This window comes from Seriola lalandi, unplaced genomic scaffold (genome assembly GCF_002814215.2).
Source record: "Seriola lalandi dorsalis isolate HSWRI2012SDOR001 ecotype SW California unplaced genomic scaffold, Sedor1 jcf7180002054998, whole genome shotgun sequence".
NCBI lineage: Eukaryota > Metazoa > Chordata > Actinopteri > Carangiformes > Carangidae > Seriola > Seriola lalandi.
Genome location: NW_019525547.1, coordinates 627,054 through 646,698, shown reverse-complemented (window position 1 = coordinate 646,698; position 19,645 = coordinate 627,054).

Genomic DNA, 19,645 nt, shown 5'->3' with positions numbered 1-19,645 from the left:
TAAGTTTATGGGGAATTGAGCCATGTGCATTGGCAAGGTCAATCCAAAGCACAACGAGGTCTCCCTTCCCTTCGTGGGCTTCCCTGAACTAAGTGACAATGGCAGTGTGTTCTAGGTACCCGAGGATTTCCAGAATTCCACCTCTCTGTACCGAGGTGTCGATGTAGGAATTGTTCAGGAGGAAGTCTGTCATCCTTCTGGCCAGAATGCTGAAGAAGATCTTCCCCTCCACGCTGAGAAGTGAATTGGATCTGAACTGCTCAAGCTTGGTTGAGTTCTCCTCCTCAGGTATCCAGACTCTTCACTTTGGAGAGGTGTCTGAAATTGTATTACAAGATTCTTCCAGGCATGAATATGGGAAATACTGTATATTGAAATATTTACAATAACATGTTAGAAGGATATAAATGTTTCAATCCCCTGAACTGTTGTTTTTACCACTTTTTGGGGGATCTAAGTCTTAATCAGGGGGGTCAGACCCCCTAAATCGCCCAAATAATTCGCAACCTGCCTCAGATAGTGTTCCAGGTCAGGTGTGGCTGAGAAGGTAAACATGACTCACTTCTCAGTACAAAAGAAAAAGAGAGAGGTGACAGCCTGTTGTGATGCTGTGGGTTTCATTAGCTGATATTATCCAGGCTTTAACACAGATTAACCTGCCATGTGGAGGTTAAGGCCTCAGACTTTGCTGCAGGAAGTTTGTGGTTCAAGATTCAGCCTTGCTGCTGGATATCACAAAATTAAATTCAAGATATTCTGAAGTGGCAAATCAAATTAGGCAATCTACCCATCTGCTCTGACGAAAACTCCATCTTTTCTTGCCCTGCATACAACGCTGACTAAAGACAAATATGACTTTCATTACAGACTCAAAGGGGTAAATGAGGGTTACAAGCCTTTCTGTGATGGAGAATGCCTTCTGGAGCACAGCTGAACAGTAATCTGTGTGGCAGATGCACTGGAGAAACACACAAGTCATAAAAACAAGGCATCTGCCAGGGGCCTTGTACTGAATCACTAAACTAAATGAGAAAATTATTAATAAATGAGAATTTCCTTGCCCGTGCAATCTGTGAGGATGGTGTAAAAAGAGATAAACGAGTGGCATCCAGCACTTCCTTCAATGTGCCTTTTACTTGGCGATTTAGCTGATGATGTCCTCATCCTGAGTGACTTGTAATGAATCAATGAGTAGGTGCAGAGAGTCTCACTCAAGGACACTGACAGGCAAGGATTTCCTCATCAGAAAACTGACAGGTTTGTTCAACAGGCTTAAAATGACCTGTTTACAAAATATCCTCTTAACCAAACTACAAATTCACCATGTGCCAAAACAACTCGTATGACTGGTCCAAAAACGACTCGTGATTGCTCAGCATTTAATTAACCAGTGAATAGCTGCCATATTAGTGTGTTTGTTGCCATAGTACCCTGCCAGCCAATCATGAGTGCAATCATATCATCAGCACTCAACTAAACATATGAATGATGATGACGGTCTTTTATTTTACAGTTTTGCTGAATTTCTAAAACACTACGTCGCATTTTCTGAATCAAATCCTCAGTGGCCTGGACCCATTTATTGAATCAACCACTCTTTTGGTAAAACTATAAACAATTTTCACCTTGTTAGACACAAGTTGTACATCTCATTTCACCTTTTGCAAAACTCAAAACACATTTTCACTCCCTAAAACTGGGCACTGTGATGTACTCATGATGCATAATGGTAAACACAAGGAGCAGAAGTTAAACACAATTACAGCACAGGTGTCACAGCTTACACACAACTCAAAACTGTCCACGCTTGTTGCTAATGAGGTGATGAAACCAATACAAACCAGTTCATAGTGCAGAAGTTGTTGAAGGTTGAAGTTTGAATGAAACAATGGAGGAAGATAATCTGAGAGGTGGAGGAGGACGAGGATGAGGAAGGGTAAGACCAAGACCAAGAACAGTAACTTCAGATGAAATTCGAGCAGCTGTAATAGAACATGTTCTTGTTCATGGAATGACAGTGAGGGAAGCAGGACAAAAAGTGTGAGTTTGACATTGCAGTTACATTTACAGTGTAATGTGATTTTCATGTGTCTTTGTCCTTTTGGACTTTTGTCGCTCCGTTTTACTTTATGTAACTATTATGTGAATCCAGACAGTCAATACTTTATTGCTTCAGTACTTACAATAAGAGATACTGTAACTGTTTTGAATATTTTTTTTGACAGGATCTCCACCCTCCTCTGCTCTCTCTCTCTCTCTCTCTCTCTTCCTGTCTCTCCTGTTCCCCTGCTCCTAGTGTGTTTCTCCCCCTTCCCTGTCTGTCATTTCCTAGGGAGGCGTGGCCTGGCTATCCGGCCGTGTACGGTGCAGCACACCTGAATCTCATCCACCTTCATCACCCTCTGTGTAAGAACCCTGGCAGATCATCCACTCATCGCCAGATTATACCTACTCCTACGTGTTACCTATCGGCGCAACCTGAGAGTAATTATTCCTTGTGGTTATTCCTAGTTTGGTTTCTGTGCTCACTCTGCATATCTTCTGTCCTCAGCCGCACCTGCCTCTGCCTCCCTGCTACAGATCCAGAACCATCACCCAAACCATCGACTCATCTCCCTGCCTGCCTGTACTATTTTCCAGTGCTCAATAAAACTCCCTCTTTTTCCAACTGGAGTTCTGAGGTCTGCTTTTGGGTCCTAACACCAAGCCGTAACGCCTGATGCCTTTATTATAAAGAATAAACATTTCTGGAGCTTCTAAAATAGCAATAGGCGTACCAGACCTCAGTTGTCATGGTTAAAATAATAAACATGCAGACTGTACCAGGAGCGGCATACCTACCTTTGTTGCCATGGTTACTATAACGGTGATGGTATGGTTAAGTTTCGGAAAAGATCGTGATTTGGTTTAAAATAAGTATTTCCTCAACATTACATGGTGTTTGTTGTCATAGTTACAATATAAACAGCTACTTTCACATGGGAATGGAACAGCGCTCTCCTCCGTCATATTCATCCATCCACCACCACCTCCTCCTGACGTGGACTTTGTCTCTCTTTAAACTACGTCACCGCACTTTCCCCTTTGCTCCTGTCATCATTACTACAACCATTGGATGTCGCTTTTTTTTTTTTTACAGGAGGACAGTCTCAAATGGAAAAGTCCCTTCCACTTGTTCATACATTTCATAAATCATAAAAAAAATTTCCACGGAAACGCCTCCCGTTTGATAAGAAGATAGATGCAGAGTAGTTTCTCACAAATCATCAAAACAGGTTGTTCCCAAAGACCATGTACTGAATCACTCACAGTAAATCACGAGTTTGTTAATATGCTAAACATGGTGGCAGACTCCACCTGACCTGCAGTAAGGATTCTTAATTGGAAAGGAAAACAGGCACCTGTAAATGTTCTTTTAAACAATGAATGAATTGCTCAACTGATTTATCTAATAAAGTATGTATGTATATTTGATTCTGAAGACTAGCTGTTACTCTTATCTCCTGAAACGTATGAGCACGGCAGCAGCAGACAGCATTAGCATCGCAGATAAGTCTGCACCACTGTGAGGAAAGTAAACCGACTGAATACCAAAATTCTCCCCTGAAATCCAATTATTTTTGCATTGTTTCATGTTCCTGCTTCATGCTACCTGTAGCAGACTGACTGATTACTGATGCTGGCCTCAGAGGCAGCAGGGCAGAATCATTAGGAATAATTCATTTGTTTATGTCATCAGTAAAACACACTGTACAAAGCTACAGTTCACTGTCTTGGCTGATTGTTCTGTCAGAAAGAAAATAGGCCACCCCTTAGAAATGATTAGACCGTGGTGGCTGGGGAGCTCTGTTTATGTGTGTGTGTGTGTGTGTGTGTGTTGCAGAGAAATATGTTGCAAAGTTGAGGCAAGTAACACAGTTCTCCTCGAATCTGAGGCTAAAAAACAATAGACTTGTGAAGCTCACAGTGAGCTGCTCCACTGTTGCCATCTTGGCAGTGTCTGAATCCACCTCTAACTCCCAGCTAACCCAAAATTGGTCAAAGCGGAGGGGCATGTGTGGCATCGAGACTTTTGTGCGTGCCAGTTTCTCGAAGTGGCCACGCCCTCAATTATACATAACTTTAAACCTTAATAAAATGTAAACAGGTGAGTTGTATAAACAGTTGTCATGAAGGAGGAAATTAGCTCTAGAGACCAAAACTGTTTTTTTATAACAGGCTGTAAAGTTGTTTATTTCTGCTTTAAAGTTGGACATTTTAACATGGGAGTCTATGGGGACTGACTCACTGTTGGAGCTAGACTCTAGTGGTCATTAGAGGAACTGCTGGTCCTTCAGTGTTGGCTTCATTTATCAGCCTCAGTGGTTGCTGCTTGTTAAAAACAATCACATGCTTGACCTGATAGCACCGGTAGAGTTGTGACCAAGATTGAAAAACAGAGTAACACAAGAAAAAAAAGCGTACTTTAGCAGCCCTCTAAGAATGGCAATGAGTAGTGTTTGGTACAGATATTATACAGAATGAGTCGTATGCCCAACCGTTATCTGATGTCTTTAATGTTGGAGTTGTTAATTACACATCAGTATGTTTGCTTGCCCTGTCTCCTCGAAATACAGCTAAACAGCAACAGCAAATACATTTTGAAGGAAATGTAATAGTGGCCAAAAAGTGTTGTTAATTTATGTATTTGGTAAGCTGAGCTTGAATCAGGCTGTGGAACTTTTATTTCTCTCCCTCATATCCTTTCATCTCTCCACTGTTGCAGGTATAAAAAATAGTTAAGTGCCTCAAAAGTAAATTTATAAATAGCATCTCTGGCCATGGTATCTCAATCATCACACATGGGTGGTGTTAAGTACACCCTTCTGCCCTGTCCTGGGCAGCTGTAAAAGGGTTTTGGCCGTTCTGATGAACCTGAATGATGCAAGCAGGAGAGCTGAGTCCCACTATACCTCCCTTTAGCCGAGAACACAACTAAATATATCTGGCAAGCCCTAATTCCTAAAATAAAAGCAGAGCTGGAGAAACAGTGGTAGTGGTTCTTTAGATGTTGTTCCTATGAGTAATAATAAAGGTAAAAATATTAATGAAATTGTTTACATGGGTCAACTAACACTTAACTTTGGTAATTCTCTTGCATTTTTGTTTTGTTCATGTTCTCTCCTTTTGTATACTATTGCAACCCTGAGGACAGTGCATGCATAATACATCAAGTTTGGTTTATGAATGTTCTGTGTTTTATCTTCAAAATTAAAAAAAAGAAGCACTTGACAAAATGCTAGAATGATAACAGGGGGGGAAAACAATACAGAAATACCCCACAAACAACTAGCTCCCTCTCTGAGGGTCCGGCAGTCCAGCTGGGAGACAGGGATCTGTCACCTGGTGGTCTCAGCCTTTTCCCAAGGTTCAGGAGCACGATCACTGCAGAGGACAGCTCCGTGTTTCTGTACAAGATTCAAACCAAACCAAACATAACCCCACCTACATCACTGGACCATGACAAAACAAACTTCCACTCCCCCCCCCCCCCCCCCAGTAGTGCGCTTTTCCCCCACTGATGGATGGTCCTGACTCCCCTGCCACCCTACCCCGAGTAGCTATTTCCTGTTTTCCACCCTAGACCCTAAGAAAGGCGTCTAGTTTGTTTTCTCTCTCCCTACCAATAACTCTCAATAACTCTCGCTAAGTCAAAATATTATAACAATAACAAAAGCTGTTAGTTTGTTTTGTTGTCACAATCCGCCTCTGCTCCTACCTGATCTCTCTGGTGTTGTTCCACTCACCCCGCCTCCGTCTCAATCTCCACTCTGCCACGCCTCCTCATCAGCCTCACCGTCCACACCTGTTGCTCCCAGCTGCACTCCATCTGCAATTAAGCCAGTATTTAAGCAGCCGTGGTCTACTCACTCATTGCCGGATTGTAATCTGTATTATGCAAGACTTCCCCATTGCTCATCTCTGGACTGATTTCCCATTATCAACCCTGCTTGTCTCTGACTATCCTGCCTTGTCTCTGTAAATCTGTAAAATATTGTTCCATACGGCAGAATCATATTTTGAAAAGTGCATGTTATGATATCTAAAATTAGTTTTCTTTTTCTGCTGTTATTATAGTTGATATCAAACCATCAAAATACACAAACAACAAGTGGTGTGGGTGTCGCAGTGTCTAACAGCAGGACGTCCTGCTTATCACCGCTGCTGTAACACACTGTCATAGTTCATGTTCTGAGGCAGGAGACCAGAGGTGCTGTTTCACACCATCTGGCTCTCAGTCAGGAGGCAAACCGCTTGATTAAAGGACACAATTAACATAGAACAGGTTTGGTCGAGTGCCCCAGAGGGGATTAAGGGATTCACTCAGTCAATTATACACACTCACACCGGGGAGCTGCCTCGTACAGTCTGACAGAAGGGAACACAAGTGACAGGTGAAAGATTTCATTTCCTGTGAGCTGGAGGACTGACCGAACAGATGAGACGGTTCAGGTTCACTTGTGTCGTGACTGAATTAGAATCAGGAACGCATTTTCAACCACTGTGGAAACTGCTCAGAAGCTTCCTCCGATATATAAAAAACATGAGGTGATAACAATGCAAACAGACAAACAACATCCAGGGACAACAGTAAATTAAAACATCACAGTTGCATCAACACTGACTGGGTGTCTACCCAATGATCTCTTCCTTTCCCTCACAATGGATATCATTTGAAACAAATTGACAGTAACCAATCACACTGAGGGAGAAGGAAGGAAAAGAGCTGTGATTTAAAAATGTTTAGACGTTTATTTGAAAGTATTAAAATATAGGTTTTCAAAAGAATTCATTATTCATCTAAATTTACCATTAAATATCAAGTATTTAATGGATACTTAATGGATAAAAAATGTATTAAAAAAAATCTAATGGCATCAAAATGGTGAAGGATGCCTAACAGCTGATTCTGGACTCAAAGCGCACTGTCAGGGGATGTATTGGGCTTGATTTGAGACTTTCCTGTCTTGATTTGAGACTTGAATAGAGATTTGTTGGTCTTGACTTGGAAGATGATTTGGAAGTTTCTTGTTTTGACTCCGGACTTGACTTGGGAGTTGACTTAGGACTTTCCTGTCATATCTTAGAATTGGTCAGGCTTGATTTGGAGCTTGATTTGGGATATGACTTGGAACTTGTTGGGCTTGATTTGGGAATTTTTAGTCTCGACCTAGGATGTCTCTCGGCAGTTGTTGGTCTTTACTAGACCAGCTAGACTAGACCTGCATCTTCATACCATTGACTTGAGAGGTTTGACCTGCAAAACAAAGACTCCTCTTATCAGTGACGTGTCATTAAACTCATGTCTATATACAACCAATACATTTTAACCTCACACTGAATCTCCAGTCAGTGTTTACCTGACAAGATGTGCTGCTCTCAGCATTCAATTAAAACCAGGATCTTCATGTTGACTGATCGTCCTCTCAGGACAGAGTCAGTCAAAATCGTTGGTACTTATCAGACTCGTTACAGACAGTGAGATCGACTTCCTGTCTTTTTGGTTTCTTCATTCAATCAACTGCTTGTCATAAAACAAGAAGACCATCTCTCCCTGTGTGTGTCTGCTCTGCTTGTCTACAATATTACAACGTCTTACTTGATGGTAAATTGGTCCCATTATTACCAAATTCACCATCTGTCTGGTTGGTGAGAGAATTGGAGAGGAATGTGCAGAGCATGCCCTGTAGGGGTGTGTGAGTGTGTGTGTGTGTGTGTGTGTGTATGATTTGAAAGCAAGCATTGTAGTTGTGGTGTGTGTGTGTGTGTGTGTGTGTGTGTGTGTGTGTCAGTGATAAACTAAACAAAGCCTTTCTCTGTCTTTGTCCACAGCCTTTTCACCTCCCTGTCTCTCTGAGCAGCACCAGAGACAGCCTGGACCTCTGCGCCTCCATGATACCAACACTCATAAAAATGTGCACTCTTTTCCGGGAAGACACTTTGAGATAAACATCCGCTCTTTCATTCTGAGCTTCACATTTTCCATTGCTCTGCCAAGTCTAGGAAACACTGCAACTGAAAGAACCCATAGAAAAAAACATTCCTCATGTCTCTTGTCATATTATCATCAGATTCCGATATTCTCTTCAATATGTGAATGCAAATGCAGACACATAGTTTATAGGCTGAAACACAGAGGTGTAACCTAGATGGTTTTAAGTTAAATATTCAGTATCTATAATATTCATATTTCCCCAATAGCGTTTCTTCAGTTCTGCAGGACTGAATCAAATGCTTTATGGATGTATAATGTCTGTTTTTTTATTGACAACTCACAGCTGTTTAATATTTAATTATGTATTTCATTTGTTCCACAGTTTTCATCACATACAGGAAGCAAAGATACGTTTTTTTTTGTTTGTCACCTATCCAAAGATGTCTATGATGCACAGTAAGGAATTAATTATTGCTAATTCCCATTATACACGAATACAGATACAAAACAAGGGGCTGCAAACAATAATAAAACCCCACAAAAGCTTTGTCCCAAGTCAGGGGCCGCATACTGCGAAGGATGTGGTCTATGACGGTGTGGCCCTTCTTAGCCGCCATAGACTGTGAAGGCCAAACCCTAATTGAGACAGAGAGTTTCACTTTATGTGATCAGGTGTGTCCACACTTACCGTTGTGTCGCAAAGCATGGCCCCTGTTGCCTAGCAACATAGAATTCTTTTTCACAGAAACTTTAAGTTTCAAGGCTCTTGGTCTTAACAGTTGTACTGTTAGCTGCTGAACTGAGCTGAAACCCAATACTTACATTTAAGTGAATTCCTCAGGCTTTCTTGTCAGAGTGGTTTGATGCCGTATTATTTTCTTTACTGGGGCGAAAATAATCTTGGGATAGTTTCACCTGTTGGATCCTTCATTGTCCAGGAAAAGAAGGACGCATTTGACGGAGCCTGGTCATGCCACTGTGCAAAATTGGCATTCAAATGCTGCCATTGAAGGATGCGGCCCCTGAATTGGAACACAGCTAAAGTATCAATTACCACATCATTGTTACGACCACGCTCATGGTTTGGTGAAAGGGGAACCAACATAAACCCAGGTGTTATGGGTAAAGATAAATCAATTTAATAACCAAGTAGGTAAATAGGTACAAACAAAGTTAAAGGACAACTAAAGTACAGGAACAGGGCAAAATGGATGCTGCTTAACTCAAAAACAAAATATGACCGAAAGATTACTCAATCCTGATGAGAGTTGCAAAACTCAATTTCTAGCCTAGGAAAGAAAACAATGGCCGTAACAATCATAAATGAACTGCAAATCTCATTCAAACTATGCGAAACAAGATTGGAAATGTGTCCTCTGAAGAATACAAAGTGCAGAAGATGCTCTGTTGATGGTCTCTGTGATGCAATAGCATGTTGTTTGGATGTACTTTAAGAGGATCCAGGGACACAGCTTTTATTCAACTTTTATTTACTCTCTATATAGCTTTTGAACCGTCTCACTCATGTGACTGTAACTGAGTTTGGATGGTATTGTTTGCAACTGGTCATATTCTCCAAGGTAAAGTTTCGGAGTTCAAACAAACAAGACCACCTCTTCACTTCTACCCTGTGTGTTTTTTCATAATAAACATCATAACTTTGTTTTATTCAGTTTGTCCTTGTTCTGCATAAATGACTCAGTGTATTCTGCTCACTGACTTAATTCTCTCACTCTGTTGTGTGTGTGTGTGTGTGTGTGTGTGTGTGTGTATGTGCAAGTGAGCTGTAGCATGTATGATTGTATGTGCATCAGTGAACAATAGCTGTTGCATATTGCATCAACCCTATACAGTCTGTTGGCAATGAAGCAAGAGCTTCCTCTATAGATTCACATTCATATTCAAAAACTCAGCTGAACGATATCTATGCACACAGCCGCACTCTAGGACTGGAACTTTAAAATTATGAGGAAAAATAGTTTGTCCAATGAGTGATGACTTTCTGTGTCGGTGGCGAGAGCCGTGGTGTTGCAACAGACTGATTCTGTCTCTGCCACAGCTGCTGCCTCACACGTACTGTCCACCATGAGACATGTCAATTTGTCCATATGTTAATTAAAAGGATGACACTCCTTCAGCCACTGGTTATATATAAGAAGCTTTACTCATTTGCCAGATCGTCCATTGTGCAATTCATCTGATTTCTGCCTGTTTTTGATGCGTCTGCTTCCTTTAGCACGTTGTTATGCATACCAATGTTGAAACTGAATGTATTTAGTTATCCAAATGATTACTGTTGTAACTGTTGTACAGTGTTGTAAAAGAAAACAAAACCATATCCGAATTTGTACCAAATCCATACATATGTGTAAAAACCATATTTACAGTAGCCACCTCTACTCTACCAACATGTGACCTCATCCCTCCATGATGTCTTTGTCTTTCCACTATGTAGAAGATTAGTGTGTGTGTTAGCAGTGTAGTACACGTTTTTTGCAGTTGGCTGAATTGTACACTATGATAACCACCCCTTGTCCTCTTCCTCCTCAGTCTTGTCCTCTTCCTCTCCCTCATCTTGGTCTCTTGCAATGTTGGCATCCATTGTTCAAAACAATGGTCTTTGGCCTATTACAGTGTTTCTGCTGAGAGAAATTGTTCATGTTTACATATGTGCAGAAACACGAATACTGTTGAAACAAAACAACAACAGCTCAAATCAGTCAGTCAATCATTCAATCAATCAACATTATGGTTATGGTAAAAAAAAAAAAAAAAAAAAAGCTCGATCAAATCAGGGAGAGAAAATAAAACATTTGAGGGGAAAATATATTTTGGCTGCATCTCGCCCCCTCAAGGGGTCTGGCACAGCACCTCATCAAGATCAGCAAGGGAAGAATCCCATCCAGCCCTGGACAGCACCCACATCAATAGCATCACAGGCCTCTTCCATAGCCTGTTGAAGAGCCATGTGCACATAGGGCATGGTCATACACATTCCTCCACCATGGAGAGAAGAATTCACCTGGACTGAGAAATGCAGAATAGGTGGAAGGCACTGAAAAATAAATTGTGGGTGGTCCACAAACCGCTTGGATCAGGACGATATGATGGAAGCTGACATTGTCCTGTACTGTCACATATCAGTGCTACTCTGCATCAACCATGTGGTCGGCTGGTATCACTGTGTTGATAGATAGATAGATAGATAGATAGATAGATAGATAGATAGATAGATAGATAGATAGATAGATAGATAGATACTTTATTAATTAATTAATTCATGTGTTTGTTAGCTCATTGTTGTTAATAATAACAATAACTAATAAAAACTGTTAATAATAAATAAACAATAATACTCCTCATAGTCCACTTCCTCTGGCTGAGGTGTTGTATAGCCTGATGGCAGTGGGAACAAAGGATCTCATGAACCTCTCTCTTCTGCAGCTCAGGGAGATGGTTTACTTCTGTAGCTGCTTCTCTGTCCTGCCAGAATGTTGTGGAGAGGGTGGTTGGTATTGTCCGAGATGGCCTTCATTTTACATTGCATGCGTCTCTCCACATCAGTCCTGAGTGAGTCCAGACTCCTGCCAAGCACAGACCCAGCCTTATTTACCAGCTTGTCCAGTCTCCTTGTGTTCATGTCGGACAAACTGCAGCATTAAAGAGTAAACTGGCCACAACTGACTGATAAAACATGTGCAACATTTCACTGCAGACGTCAAAGGACCTGAGCCTCCTGAGGAAAAAGATCCAGCTCTGCCTCTTCAGGTAGATGGCATTTGTGTTCAGGGACCAGTCCAGTTTACTGTCCAGGTGCACACCTAGGTATTTATAAGTGTGCACCACCTCAATGTCCTTCCCTCGAATGTTGACTGGCTGAAGGGTGGGCCTAGACCTCCCAAAGTCCATGACCATCTCCTTGGTCTTGGAGGTGTTCAGAAGGAGGCAGTTCTTGTCGCTCCATTCACTGAAGGCCATTGTGAGATGTGCTCAAGCCTCAATGTTTGGATGACAGAGGATAAAGTAAATCAGCTAATGTTCAGCTGGACCCTCTGTCCAGTCTCTCTCAATGTTAACCTATGGTTGATAACATGGTCAACTAATGTTGCCCGGATTTCATCTGAGAGCTGTGCCCTTTTTTGTCCTCCCCATCCCCCTACAGCGCTATCCCTACCCCTCAGTCGCTCCCTCCACTGCTTACATCCTGTTTGACAAGTCAATAATTAAGCAGTTAGGTGTTTGGCCAGGTGGCATGTGTATTGGCCAAGTTGTCCATGGATCTGGCATTTTGAATAGCAGTGTTTTGAAATGGCAAACAAATGACTTTATGTCGGATTCCTGTGTTTTACATAGAGAACTCTGTGCAGTGTATTGCAAAAAATGTCATGTTGAATTGAATTGTTTAGAGTTTTTTGGAGACATGAGCTGGGGTTTTACTGTATGAGTGTCAGTTTCAATAATTTTGCTTTGTGTCTCATTTTAATTTGTTAGCAACTGAAAAACACTGTAATAGGACTATTCTAAAGCAGTGATTGGTTTGTAAAGCATGTGACACTGGTGAATATGTGCAGCATTTTGATTGGTTATGTTCGGAAAAGTCAAGCAAGTTACTTCCTGTTAGATTTCCATGATTTATAGGGAGAGAACTGTATGTAGTGTTTTGTGAAAAGTAAAGAGCTGAGAATTAACTAGTGGTTTTGCAGATTTGGTGTGTGGTTCTGCTCTTTGAGTGACACATTTTAGAATATGTGTGATAAACAGTTTGAAAAAACTATAAATGTGGACCAAGAAAATCTGACTACATACAATCCTAGAAATTACATTTCTATGCGACTCATTTGCTCTGTGAGCTGTACTTCAATCCAATCCAATCCACTTTATTTATAAAGCACAATTTAAATAAACACAAAGGTTCCCAAAGTGCTGTACATTTAAATAGACATAGTGAAAGACAGAATCATTAAAAACACAATAAAATATAGTACAAAATGGCTAAATTATCTGTGCACATAAAATCAACAACCTAAGCAGTATTAAAAGCCAAAGAGAAGAGGTGCGTTTTAAGAAGAGATTTAAAATTGGACAATGAAGAGGCCTGCCTAATGTGCAGTGGCAGTTCGTTCCACAGTTTCGGGGCGGCAACAGAGAATGCTCGGTCCCCTCTGAGCTTCAGCCTGGTTTTGGGAACCCCCAGGAGCAGCTGGTCAGCTGACCTGAGAGATCAGCTAGGTGCATAGGGGTGCAGAAGCTCAGAGACTTCATCCAAACAATTTAGCAGTGGCTTAAGTGAAAAGGAAACAGCTTTTTTAAGGAGGACATAGATCTGGCCGTCATCCGCATAACAATGGAATAAAATGCCATGCTTCCTGAGAATGGACCCAAGTGGGAGAAGATATAAAGAAAATAAAAGAGGGCCCAGCACTGAACCTTGTGGGACCCCACATGAGAGAGGAGCAATGGAGGACACAGAGTCACCAAGGCTGACACAGAACGAGCGATGAGATAGGTAGGACCTGAACCATGCCAGCGCCAGGCCACTGATGCCCACCCACTGCTCCAAACGAGCAATCAAGATGTCATGGTCCACTGTTTCGAAGGCAGCGGTTAAATCTAGAAGCACAAGAATTACACAGTGACCACAGTCAGTACCTAAAAAGATGTCGTTATAAACTCTTAAAAGCGCTGATTCTGTGCTGTGCCATGTTTTAAAACTTTATTTGTAGAATTGGGTTGTTCTATGGCAACATTTTGTCAAGGGAATAAAGTTATTTGTTCTTCCTGCACAGAAGTCAGAGGAAGGGGGTTTGTTGATGCAAGTGCAGCTCTTTAGATCTTTGACAGCTAGTTGAGACTAGGGTTTACTCCCACATTATGGTTCAATGTTATTTAAGTAAACACTCTCAAATCTTTCAATGTTTAACCAATACAATGATCTTTCCTGAATCTTGACTGTCTCCATTTTGCAGATATGTTCAGTATTTTAAATTAGTTTTGTTCTCCAGTATTGGTGCCTACTCTACCCTACCGTACCATAAAGTACAAATCTGAGGTCATCCCACCATTTCGACCATTTTCAAGCAATTGTTGCCCAATAAATGTGATAATAATGCAGTGTGTCTTTGTGCCATCAAATCATCTGATCAAACAATTTGATTGATTTACAATGGTTTTTAACAGATCCCTTTGATATTTGGAGAAGTTAATACATTCCCTGCCTGTAAAGGCCACTATAATAGATGATAATAGATGGGGAATTTTCCATGGCTAATACTGTGCTACAAGCTATAAGCCTTTCTACTCCCATATCTTGTCTGTCCATCTGGCGCCGTCTGGCTAGAGATCTGGCTCATGTTTCTATATCTGAGCCTGGTATTCACACACTGGCTCCATATTTGAAGCTGGTGTTTACCTCCCACACAACGGGGATGGGAGTGGAGTTGTGAAATCTCCCGCAGGCGGAAGAGATGTCCCAGACTATCTTTGGCGAGCTCTTTTGCATTTAAGGACACCCTGTTGGGTCTGGGTTCACTCCTCGTTTCCTTTGGAATACATTGAGACTATGGGAACAGAACATTCCCTCTGTGATAACTGCAGCAACTTTCACTGATAAAACAGAGCCACTGCAGTGTGTTTTGGTAAACATAACATTATATAACATGAGGACAACAACAGTCACTGTTGGTTTGAACCAGGAAACAAACAGCAGTCTTCTTTGTGAAATTCTTGTGTTTTGCGGACCTGTCCATCCACCCCAACCTCCTCCTCCCAACCTCACCTGACTTCCCCCTTCACTCCCGCCGTTAATACTATGGCCAATAGAGGTCGCCTAATAATAAAATCAGCTGCACAGCTGACCTCTGGAGTCATTATGCCTCAGTGCCAGCGATAGCCAGAGCATATTGTTTTTGGGTTGTCCGTCCAGCCGTCCCATTCTCGTGGACACATTATCTAAGTATTGCCAGACAGACAGAACTTCTTCAAATTTGGCACAAACATTCACTTGGACTCAGGGACGAACTGATTAGATGTTGGTGGTGAAAGGTGAAAGGTCACAGTAGTTGTGACCTCACAAAACACAGTTATGGCTTTTTGAACACAATATCTCAATAACCTCTGAAGGGAATTTCTTCAAAATTGGTTGAAGAAAACGGTCACTTGTAGTCAAGGACAAAGTGATTAGATTTTGGTGGCTGAAGGTGAAAGGTCAAGGTCACAGTGACATCCCAAAGCATGATTTTGGCCTTGTGAGCGTAATATCTAGTGAACTCTTGCAGGGAATCCCTTAAAATTTGACACAAATGTTCACTTTTAGTCAATGATGAAGTGATTAGATTTTGGTGGTCAAAGGTCAAGGTCGGTGACACCTCACAAAACACTTCTTAGCCATGACTCAAGACTTCACACAGCAATTATGTCAAAATTTCACACAAATGGTTCATATTTTCTATGACTCTGGATAAACAGGGATTATTGACTGTGATGTTGGGATCAGCGGTTGATTGCGGTTTCAAGTTAATATATTTGTGAGGAAAGCGTGACTGCATCAGTACTTTGTTGGTAATCACATGGCTGAAGTAAAGCTTTTTAATAGGATCTACAAACTTTCAAGTGTATTTAAAAGAGCAGTGAATTGAATTAACAGCAACTAACTACTGCCCTGCTCACAGCAGGATGTTTTGATGCCTCATTAGAACTTTTGCACAGTTGGAAAAGTATTTAATGAAAAATTAGGTGTATCTGTCCGTATAATATAAGAAGTGCTGCTGTAGGTTTAATTTGAAAATCATTTCACATGTGATAAATTCACATACAGGCACATGGGATGTGTGAATTTAAGTCTTGTGAAATCCTGTTTGACCTGTGATGAAATTTACATTTTGACTTGTGATAATGTGTCTGGATCATGTGGTTTTTATTAAGCGAAATGCGCAAAACACAATGCAATGCATACAGGAATTTCATATCTAATATCATGTGTGATACAGACATAAATTCACATGTGTCCTTTTTTTGCAAGTGAGGGATTTAGTGTCTGCTAACTTTTATAATTCTAACTAAGTTTGATGTAATAGTTAAAGAGGCAGCTGCAGCTTTTTTCTCAGATTGATGATGAAATTCTTCTTCCACTATACTTCTTCCTTCTGTGACTAACAAAGAGCGGGTTCCTTGAAGAGATGGAAGAGTGACAATGTTTCAATGAAACGAGGTGAAGTGCGCTAGAACTTGAAGAGATGAGTGTTTCATTCACAAACAGAAGATGAGGAGTGACTGCTGTTCTGAGTCAAGTAAAAATGTCACCCAATAACTGGGGAGAACAGAAGAATAAGAAGCACACATTAAGTACATTTTCTTCCTAATTCGCTGGCTCTTATTCACAAGGAAAAACAAAATAACCCTCCATCCTCTTTCAGAAATGAAATGTATGCAAATGACAGAAGATTAACATGCGCAAGAAACACGAGGCCATTTTTTCTGTGATAATAGGTACGGTTATTCCCATAATCACAAGAGCAAAAACTATGAGGAACAGCTGGAAATCAGCAGCAGCAAAATCAAAGCACAGAGCGTCCCCTAAGACATAATAGCTTTCATAGAAAGCCTGAGCTGTACAAAGTGAGTTAGGAATTACAAGTGGAGTGAGGCATACTGGTATAGTATAAATACTACAGTACAACATTCCAGTGATCTACTATAGTCTTAGTCATTATCATGTGTGAGCAGCACTCTTACTTTACAGATGGTCAAGCTCATTTTTGTTTTTACAATGATGGGAAGTTTAACTTCAACTAGAATCACCTCCTCATGGTTGTTTGCCTCCTCCACTCAGACAAGTTGGAGGTTACATCCCTGTTTATCCACAGTCAGAAAATATGAACTAATTATGTGAAATTTTGGGGAACATTTAATTGCTGTGTGAAATCTTGAGTAATTGCTAAAAGTATTTTGTGAGGTCACACTGACCTTGACCTTTGACCACCAAGCTCTAATCAGTTCATCCATGAGTCCAAGTGAATGCTTGCACCAAATTTGAAGAAGTTCCTTCAAGGCGTTACTGAGACACCGTGTCCACGATAATGGGACGTATGTACAGACAACCTGAAAACAATATGCCTCTGGCTCTGACTGTCGCCGGCGTGGAGGCATAAAATGTATTTTATATGTATATATGTGTGTGTGTGTGTGTGTGTGTGTGTGTGTGTCAGATAAATGGAGTAAAAATTCCCTTTCAGATGGAGTGAAGTTGAAGTACAGGATAGTACAAAAAGGAAATACTCAGGTACAAGTAGTAAATTGTACTTCAGATATTGAGTAATAGATTTAAATATAAGTAGTCGCATAGATGGGAAGAGAGCAGAACAGATATACAATCTATTGGCTCCTTCTGCAGACGCTAGTACTGTGAGCGATGCTGCAGTGATCTCAGTGGGGACACTCTGTTCCCACAGTGCATATGTATTCCACCAGAGAAACTGTCCTTAAATGAAAAAGAGCTTTGAAAAAAAGTTCAGGACATCTAACCCACCTGTAGGGCGCAAGGTGAGGGAGGAGACTCAACCACAAAAGTTAAAAAACTTGGAACTTATTTCACATTTTTGCAGTTGTCTGGTGCATCTGCACAGCCATTACCTCACTACAGAATTATTCTTACTCCAGAATTCCGACAGATTGTTTAGCTATTATCATGAATCTAACCTTCATCTCTTCTCTTTTCCAGATTTCTTCCCAGAGATGAGCTGCAGCAGGACACACAATAAAGTGATGTTTCCAGAAAGCAGTATTATACAGAAAAGTACATGCAGTATATTCTACACAGACATTGTTTGGATTTGGATATTTTCATCTTGCCATCATCAGCTCTGAAGTAAAGAAGCCTCTTGGATGAGAGGTGAGATGTCTCCATGTGCCCTCGATTCAACTTCTCTTGCATTTCCAGTTTAAGATCGGCAGATTAACATATCCACAGGTAAAAATTACAAGTCTTAGAAAGAATAATAAGCACTTTGCCACATAATGAGATGTAAGTTTTAAACTGTTCTGACTTTCTGAGAACACGACCTTTAATCTAACAGTTTAAAGGATTTAGGATTAAATGATCTAATTCAAGCACATATGTCAAATATGTGAAACTAATACATGTGTGTGTGTTAAGGGGCAATGTTTTAACTTTAATATTGATCAAAGAATTTGTCATCAAAATCCCACATCCAACTTTTCAAAACTGAACTTCAGCAGGATCCTGATATCATGTCACGTTCGAGGGAAAAACTGAACCCAAATGCACACCATGAAAAAGGCGTTTGGTGGTTTTTTAATTACAAAAAGTGACTTACTAACAGAACTCAAAATCCAAAATGGAGGCAAAACCCAGGAACAAAACTGAAACACTGGGGAAACTAATCAGGAGATAAAAGCAGGAGCAAAAAACAAGAAAATCCAAATACACCAGAAACACAGGAGCATGAGCCATGAAAACAAGACGAACTGACCAAGACAAAGGGGAGCACAGACACTAAATAGACAAGGGGCAAGGGTGATTGAACACAGGTGAAACACATTAGGGCGGGGCAGACAATCAACAAGGAGGGAAACAGGACAAAGACAGGAAGTAAAAACCATCAAGACACACACACAAGGAAACTAATTACAAAATAAAACAGGAAACAACCAAACTCAAACATAAATTGTCCGTCATGGCAAGCCATGACATATTATGTGTGTCCATTACAAACATCCCTAAGGGCAAAATAAAAATATCTGAGTCCAACCAGTGCAGAAGTGTAGAGATACTGTAGTCTCTGTAGAGCAAAGCAGCTAGTGGAGCAGCTGAGTGTTGGTCAGCAGAGGCCTGTGGTTGGTTGGTTGGACTGTGAGCTTTGTGAATACAAAGCAGGGGACTGCTGGGAGTGAGCATTCACGCTCAGTAAGAGCTCCACAGATGAATAATGAAAAGACAGAGTTGGGATAGCAGCTCCATGTATTTTGGTTGTATGTACCAGCTGCTGTAGCAGGATGACCACAGTGAAAATGTGGCTTTGAAATCTGGGTAGAGAGTGAACAATTTACTACAGTCAGCATTTTAACTGGTGCAGCTCTTCTTCAACACACACACACACACACACACACACACACACACACACACACACACACACAAGCAGTAACTTGAACCTTACTTTAATGTACACATCATGACTGTGTACTATAGCACTCTCCAAGGTGCTGATCCTGACTGCTCTCTCTGCCTCTCCCCAGGGAAGGAGAGAACTTCCACATAAAAACTCAACATGTCTAATCACTGACTTCACCTGTTACACATACTTACCCATTCAAGTGAATGGAAAAGTGGCACATACATATATAAGATAAGATATTCCTATATTAGTCAAACAGTGGGAAAATTTGCAGTATTACAGCAGTAAAGTAGACGGTGCAAAGAGGGAAAAACTACAAAATGACAGTTCCATATACTTTAAAAAGATATGATAATAATATGATAATATAGTACACAGATGCTGAGATGTCAGTCTTCTCCACCTTCTGAGGCCACAGGTTGAACATGCACTAGACCCCCTACACTCCACCTACAAAGAACATATTGGAGTGGATGATGCCGTCCTTTACATGCTCCACATGATCATTCTTACTTGAGCCAGGTAGTTACATGAGGATTAT